Source organism: Microcaecilia unicolor, chromosome 1 (genome assembly GCF_901765095.1).
Source record: "Microcaecilia unicolor chromosome 1, aMicUni1.1, whole genome shotgun sequence".
Lineage (NCBI taxonomy): Eukaryota > Metazoa > Chordata > Amphibia > Gymnophiona > Siphonopidae > Microcaecilia > Microcaecilia unicolor.
Genome location: NC_044031.1, coordinates 46,518,273 through 46,526,254, shown reverse-complemented (window position 1 = coordinate 46,526,254; position 7,982 = coordinate 46,518,273).

Here is a 7,982-nt window from a genome sequence, read left to right as displayed (position 1 = left end):
ACGTCTTGCCCCATCCTTGGCCACCTTTAAATCTAGACTGAAAGCCCACCTCTTTAACATTGTTTTTGACTCGTAACCACTTGTAACCACTCGCCTCCACCTACCCTCCTCTCTTCCTTCCCGTTCACATTAATTGATTTGATTTGCTTACTTTATTTATTTTTTGTCTATTAGATTGTAAGCTCTTTGAGCAGGGACTGTCTTTCTTCTATGTTTGTGCAGCGCTGCGTACGCCTTGTAGCGCTATAGAAATGCTAAATAGTAGTAGTAGTAGTATTGCCCTGTGGGCTTCCAGCTCTTCTGTGTCTATTGCCCTGTGGGCTTCCAGTCCTTCTGTGTCCATTGCTCTGAGGGCCTCCAGTCTTTCTGTGTATATTATTCTCTGTGGGCTTCTAGCCTTTCTGTTAACCCTGTTCAGTGGCTCTGCTCCCTGTATGAGGTTGGTTTGCGGCTGTTGCTGCAGCCATTTCTTTCCTTTCTATCTGTTAGCTACTGTAGCTCCAGTCTAACCCTTCCTCTGGCAAGCGTATCTGTCATTCCCATTCCCTTGAGCTTAGCTTGTATGTAGCTCCTGTGTCCTCTTTCCTGTCAAGCTAAGCTTCCATGGACATCCTGCCTGCCTAGTGTTTGGGGGAACCCGGATCCAGTCAAGCTGTGCCAGTTTCCCGAATCCTGTGGGAGAAGCCTGTATTGAGTACCCTGTATCCTGCTTCTCAAGCCTGAACCCTGCTGTAGGACGTTGTTCCTGGATTCCTTGTTGCTTCCCTCTTCAGCTCCAGCCCAGCCACTCCAGTCCTGTCTACTTCAGCCCGTCTTAGGGTTGCCTGTTTCCTGTTGGGTGGTTTTGCCTGCTGCTGCCACCTCCGTGACAGCGGCCCAAGGGCTCACATTTCCCCGAGAGACCTGACAGCTACAAAGTAGTAAATTTAAAATGAATCAGAGAAAATATTTCTTCATGCAATGTGTAATTAAACTCTAGAATTCATTGCCAGAGAATGTGGTAAAAGCAGTTAGCTTAGCGGGGTTTAAAAAAAGGTTTGGATAGCTTCTTAAAAGAAAAATCCATAAGCCGTTCTTAAAATGGACTTGGGAAAATCCACTGCTTATTTCTGGGATAAGCAGCATAAAATGTATTGTACTGCTTTGGGATCTTGCCAGGTACTTGTAACCTGGATTAGCCACTGTTGGAAACAGGACACGGGGCTTGATGGACCTTCAGTCTGTCCCAGTATGGCAACACTTATGTACTTATGATGTGGCTTGGTTCAGCCAGATATCCAGGAAAACTTTCTTGTCTGTAGCTTGTAAGTGCTAATCACCTATATATTGTTTTGATCCTTTGCCTATGGAGAAGTTTCCCCATTAGTGCATGGCCCTTACTGCCACCTGTTTTGTAGGCGGTAAGAGCTCATGCGCTAATCAGTACATGGCAATGCCCCTTGCACTGATTAGCATAGCCATACCTGCTGTCTGCCCCATACACTTCCCCAGCGCTAAAAAATAAATTTGATGTTTTAGTGCATGGGTAGTGAGTGCTGATCCTGAAATTACCATGGGTCACCTGAGCATGCCTCCGCGGTACTGCATTTTAACCTGCGGTAAGCATGTATAAGTGCTTACTGCAGCTTATTATTATTATTAATTACATTTGTACCGCGCGCTTTCCCACACATAGCAGGTTCAATGCGGCTTACATAGTAAATAGAATTACAAAGTCTTGAAGGAGAATGTTACAAGTTGTAGTAAACATAGTAGTAGTGGGGTTTTGAGGATATGTACTTTGAGCATGGAGAGGTAAACAAAGATAGGATGAGCAAAAGGAGAAGAGATTGGGAGGGGTAAGGAGTAGGAAGAGATTGAGGAATGAGCAAAAGGAGATTGTGAGACATGGTCAAAGGTATAATAATCATCGGGGCAGGAATCATGTGGGTGGGCTTAAAAAGTTAAGTTGGGTCATTAGGGTACTACTACTACTACTACTATTTAGCATTTCTATAGCGCTACAAGGCGTATGCAGCGCTGCACAAACATAGAAGAAAGACAGTCCCTGCTCAAAGAGCTTACAATCTATTAGACAAAAAAAAAAAATAAATAAAGTAAGCAAATCAAATCAATTAATGTGTACAGGAAGGAGGAGAGGAGGGTAGATGGAGGCGAGTGGTTACAAGTGGTTACGAGTCAAAAGCAATGTTAAAGAGGTGGGCTTTCAGTCTAGATTTAAAGGTGGCCAAGGATGGGGCAAGACGTAGGGGCTCAGGAAGTTTATTCCAGGCGTAGGGTGCAGTGAGACAGAAGGCGCGAAGTCTGGAGTTGGCAGTAGTGGAGAAGGGAACAGATAAGAAGGATTTATCCATGGAGCGGAGTGCAGGAGAAGGGGTGTAGGGAAGGACGAGTGTGGAGAGATACTGGGTAAGCTTTCTTGAAGAGATGGGTCTTCAACATTTTTCTGAATGGTAGCTTAGTACAAGGACCCCTTAATCATTAATAGGGTCTGATTGGAAACCACTGGTACTGTAGATCCTCCTCACACCATGCCAACTGAAGCTTTATTGCCAGAACTCATTCTTCTACAGTGTCACTGATAACATTAGAACAGTCAAGTGCTCATTTGACAAACCGTCTTAATGACAAACACATTTGTTGTTTTCCAGTTCATTCGCTATGATGGCAGACACCCTTGTGACTGGGAGGCAGTGGCGTAGCAAGGGGGGCTGCCACCCAGGGCGGGGTGGTTTACCGTTGCACCCCCCCCCCCCCGGGTGCAGCACGATGACATACCCCCCCTCGGTGCATCGACACCCCCCCCCCCGACCCAGTGCCTACCCTCCTCCATCCAACCAGCTCCCTACCTTTAAAAAAAATATCGGAATCCGAGGCGAGGCGCGGCGCCTCACGCCTGCACGTAAAAGAAATGTGGACCATCTCATCGGACCTTCTCTCGCTCTGTCTGTCCCGCCCTTGCGGAAATAGGAAGTTGCGTCAGCAAACTATTGGTCCATGGCAAGCCACCCATAGGCGGTCCTTATTTCTAATAAGTGTTCACTAGTGTTTTGGGTGACTCAATATAGTGGCAAGCTCTGCCTACTGGCTTTAAGCCAGATAATGGGTCAAGCACGCTCCCACCATCTCCTGTCAAACCTCCTTGGAGGAGAGGACAGGAAGGAGTGGCTATAGAAAGGGCAATGCTATCATTGGTGCCCATGGTTACACATCCCTTTGAATATGCAGAGAAAAGTAGCACTGATGCATGTAAGGACAGTAGGCGCTATCCCATAAGTGCTACAATGCATAACTGCAAGGGAGGTATACAAGTGGGCAGAGCATGGGTGGGACATGGGAGGGGCTCCTAGTTACCCGCATAACTTAAGTTACAAGCACTCTTGCCATATTTGGGTGCCTGCAATCACACTGGGTTTATTGCTGGCATGGTGTGCCATTATAGAATAGACACTTACCGTGTCATCGAAGCACCTAAAAGGAGGAGTCCATGCATAGAATTAACTCCATAATAAGGGGGAAGTTGCTAATGAAGACATCTGGTGCTGTAGACCAACACAGGCTTGATCAGACTGAGCTAGAAGCCAACAAGGGCAGGAAGACACTGCTAGGTCCCCCCCTCCAAAAGATGAAAAAGGTAGATAACGCATCCTTTTAAAGGGAAGAGACCAAATACCCCCATGGAACTGTGACTCCGTATTTTAAAGACAATCACCAAGAGGTACCATTCTCCTGACTGACTAAAACAAAATCATCTTTACAGCCCAGCATCTTCCCACTCACTAAATCCAGGGTTCATAAAGACAAGTATGATATGGTACCTAATGTATGAGCAGATGCATCTCCTCACTCCTCATATTCTTCTCGCCTTCGTCGTGACGTGTCTGGACCTTCTCTTGACCTTCTTTTCTTTATGGTACATAATGCTGCATTTCCTTGTGGCATTTTGAGTGTCCTACCTCTGTCAAGGGGTGATGATTTCTGAATATGAGTTTCTGAAAATAGGAGCCTCTCCCTTCTGAACTTTACTGGGTGCAAGACCGAAAGATTGCTGACATCGGACTTTATGTCAGAAGGTTCATACTATCTCTGGCTCCAGTGGCCACTTGGGCATGGCTCAGCTGTGCTTCTAAAGGATCTGTATCGGCTCTAGATTCTTCAAAATACCAGCATGTCCTGTTGAGACATATTATGGGTATATTCTTCGTTTTCTTTTCTGTTTTAACCGATCTTATATTTTTCTACTTTTACATTTTTTGGCACACAACACTGTTTTTTTTATGTAGTTCATATGCTGCTGGTGCTTCTGTCTCTTCCTTTCTCTGTTAGTATAGCACCTATTTATAAACTGTGAAAGAAGTTGAGTCTGTGATGGCAATAATCTGGAGCTGACTTTTCTTGCCAAGTGGTTGTGGGTGGCTGCCTCTCTTTAAGTCAGTGGTCCTCAAACCTGGTCCTGGAGGCACCCCAGCCAGTCAGGTTTTCAGGATATCCCACAATGAATATTCATGAGAAAGATTTGCATGCATGCTGGCAGGAGTAGGTGTTTGTCAAAGTCCCTCACGAGAAACACCAGAGGAAATTAAGAAGGCATGGGATAGGAGGAAATGCCCTTTGTTGATTGGGAACTAGATAAAAAATAGAAAACTAAGTAGTACATTAAACACATTTTTTGAGAAATTGTTTGTTCACTCTGCATAGGTGTATTGGGGTTCCAAGTTTTCCTCTTGTCATTCACTCTTGACATGTGACCCTTAAGGGGCAGAGGGACAGAATTGTTTCCACTACAGGGCCAGCAGGTCAGAGAAGTATCCAGAAACATTACATGCTGTCAGCCTTCGCCAGGGCAGGCTTAACACTTTGTGGACCCTAAGCAAAGATGCGTGTTGTACCCTCCCCCCTCCCCCACACTATTGTACTTCCTTAGGTCACCGCAACTTTTATATAGTTTGGTCTGATCTTGCATTTATATTTGAATGAATATTTTTTGTGGTCTTCTCTGGATTGTCACTATTCCTTTCTGTGTTTTGATTATCTGAGGAGACCTTTCCTGTCTTTTTTTGTTTAAAAGATGTCTGTCACATTCTTAATTTTTATCTCTCTCTCTCTCTTGCATTTTCCTCTTTTGCTGCTCCCCCTTTCTTTTTTGATTTTTATTTTTCTCTCATTACTCTCACTTTTCTTGTCTCCTATAAGAACATAAGTCTTGCCTTACTGAGACAGGCCAAAGGTCCATCAAGCCCAGTATCCTTTTTCCAACATTGGCCAATTCAGATCACAAGTACCTAGGAATATACCAAAAGAATAAAAGCATATTTTATGCTGCTTATCCTAGAAATAAGTAGTGGATTTTCCCAAGTCCATCTTAATAGTGGCTTATGAATATTTCTTTTAGGAAATGATCCAAACCTTTTTTAAACCCTGCTAAGCTAACGGCTTTTATCAAATTCTCTGGCAACAAATGCCAAAGTTTAATTACTGGTTGATTGAAGAAATATTTTCTCTGATTTGTTCTAAATTTATTACTTAGTAGCTTCATTGTGTGCCCCTTAGTCTTTGTATTTTTGGAAAGAGTCAACAAGCAATTCATGTCTACCATTTCCACTCCACTCAGTATTTTAATCCCCACCTCAGCCGTCCCTTCTCCAAGCTGAAGAGCTGTAGCTGCATTAGCCTTTCCTCATAGGGAAGTCATCCCATTCCCTTTATCACTTTCATTGCTCTTCTCTGTACCTTTTCTAATTCCGCTATATCTTTTTTAGACAAGGTGATCACAATTGCACACACTATTCAAGTTGTGTTTGCACCATGGATTGATACAAAGGCATTATAATACTCTCAGTTCTGTTCTCCATTCTTTTCCTAATAATTTCTAACATTCTATTTGCTTCCTTAGCCACTGCTTCACACTGAACAGAGGGTTTCAATATTTCATCAACCATGACACCTAGATCCTTTTCCTGGGAAGTGACTCCTAATGTGAAACCTTTCATTATATAACTACAGTTTGGGTTTTTGCCCTTGCTCACATTAAATGTCCAGCCTCCCAGTCTCATAACGTCCTCTTGCAATATTTCACAATCCTCTTGTAATTTAACAACTTTGAGTAGCTTTGGGGCTTATTTTCGAAAGAGAAAAACATCTAAAAAGTGGCATAAAGCAGGCATTTGGATATTTTTCTCACCAAAAAGTCTAAATCGGTATTTTTGAAGCCTGTTTTCCAGACGTTTTTCTGCAGTGCATCCAGATCTCAAGGGGACTTGTTGGGGGTGTGTTAAGGGCCGAATTTCAGCGTTCCTAAGACCTGGACATTTTTTAAACCATAATGGAACAAAATGAAAACGTCTAGGACTAAAACTAAGACGTTTTGATCTAATCCTGTTTTAATAATGACTAAGCCACAAAAAAGTGCCATAAATGACCAGATGACCACTGGAGGAATAAAGGAATGACCCTCCTTACTTCCCAGTGGTCACTGACGCCCTCCCACCCCCAAAGATGTAAAAGGAGCAGTACATACCAGCTCTATGACAGCCTCAGATGTTATAGCCAGTCCTATTAGAGCAGCAAGCAGGTCCCTGGAGTAGCCTAGTGGTCAGTACAGTGCACTGTGGAGAAGGCGACCCAGGCCCTTAATCCATTCTAACTGTTACACTTATGGTGGAAAGTGTGAGCCCACCAAAAACCTACTGTACCCACATATAGGTGACACCTGCAGTCATAAGGGCTATTGTAGTGGTGCACAGCTGGGTACAATAGGTTTTTGGTGGGTTTTGGAGGGCTCACTATACAATATAAGGGAGCAACTGTGAGCTTTTATGTGAAGTACAGTGCAGTGTCCCCTGCCTAGGGTACTCCACTGCTCTGCTGGGATGTCTGTGTGGCCTGTCCAATAAGAATGCTGGCTCCTCTTGCACCTCAATGGCTTGATTTTGTGCATTTTTCACTTGGACTTTTTTTCTCTTTCGAAAATGGACCAAAAAGATAAATGCACAGAGCACAAAACTTCTAACAAGTGGCCATTTTTGAAAAAAATAGATGCACATTTTTCTGTCTCAAAAATGGTTATATTTACTATTCAGATTCTGGATGTTTTGAGGAAAACGTCCAAAGTCGGACTTAGACGTCATATCAAAAATGCCCTGCCATGTGTCGTCAGCAAATTTAATTACCTCACTCATTATTCCTGTTTCTAGGTCATTTATAAATATGTTAAAAAGCAGCGGTCCAGCACACACCCCTGGGGAACCCCACTATTTACTCTTCTCCAATGAGAGTACTGACCGTTTAATCCTACTCTCTGTTTTCTGTCTTTTAACCAGTTCTTAATCCATAGTAGGACACTGCTTCCTATGTTATACTCAGGGCTTTTTTTGAGGGGGTACTTGGGGGTACTGAGTACCGGCACCTTTTTCACTGTCTGCTAAACTTGACCCATGGTTCTCATATTTTAATGAAAGAGCTCAGGTTCTACATACACATTCTGCTTTGTCATAGATTCTATGACTGGTTGCAGGGGTCCTGGCTATTGTGGGGTGAGTCTCTCAATGATCACTCCACCCCTGAAGGGTGGCCTGGCATTTGAGTACCAGCACCTTTTTTGCTAGACAAAATGCAGGGGTTATACTTCTAGCTGTCTCTCTCTAACCTTTGGCTTTCTCTCCTGCTTTTGATCTTTCTTGTTGTGCCTCTCTTGCTTTTTCTCATGCTCTTTGCATATTTGGAATTCTTCGTCTCTCTCTTTCTTCATCTCTGTGTCTCTTTTACTCAGCAGTAATATGATCAGCAAGTTTGTCTCCAGGTTACATTTATCTATGGCTAATTGCTTTCAAGTTCCTTAGGAAGAAAGCAATCTTCTCCTATCCTGGTTGCTCAGGACCCCTCAACCTTAAAAGCTCTGATTACTAATGCAGGAGCAGACATGAATTTAATTCAGTCTCTGGCTCTGGAAACCCTCCTGAGTGCACTCAGAGTTCCAGTTACAT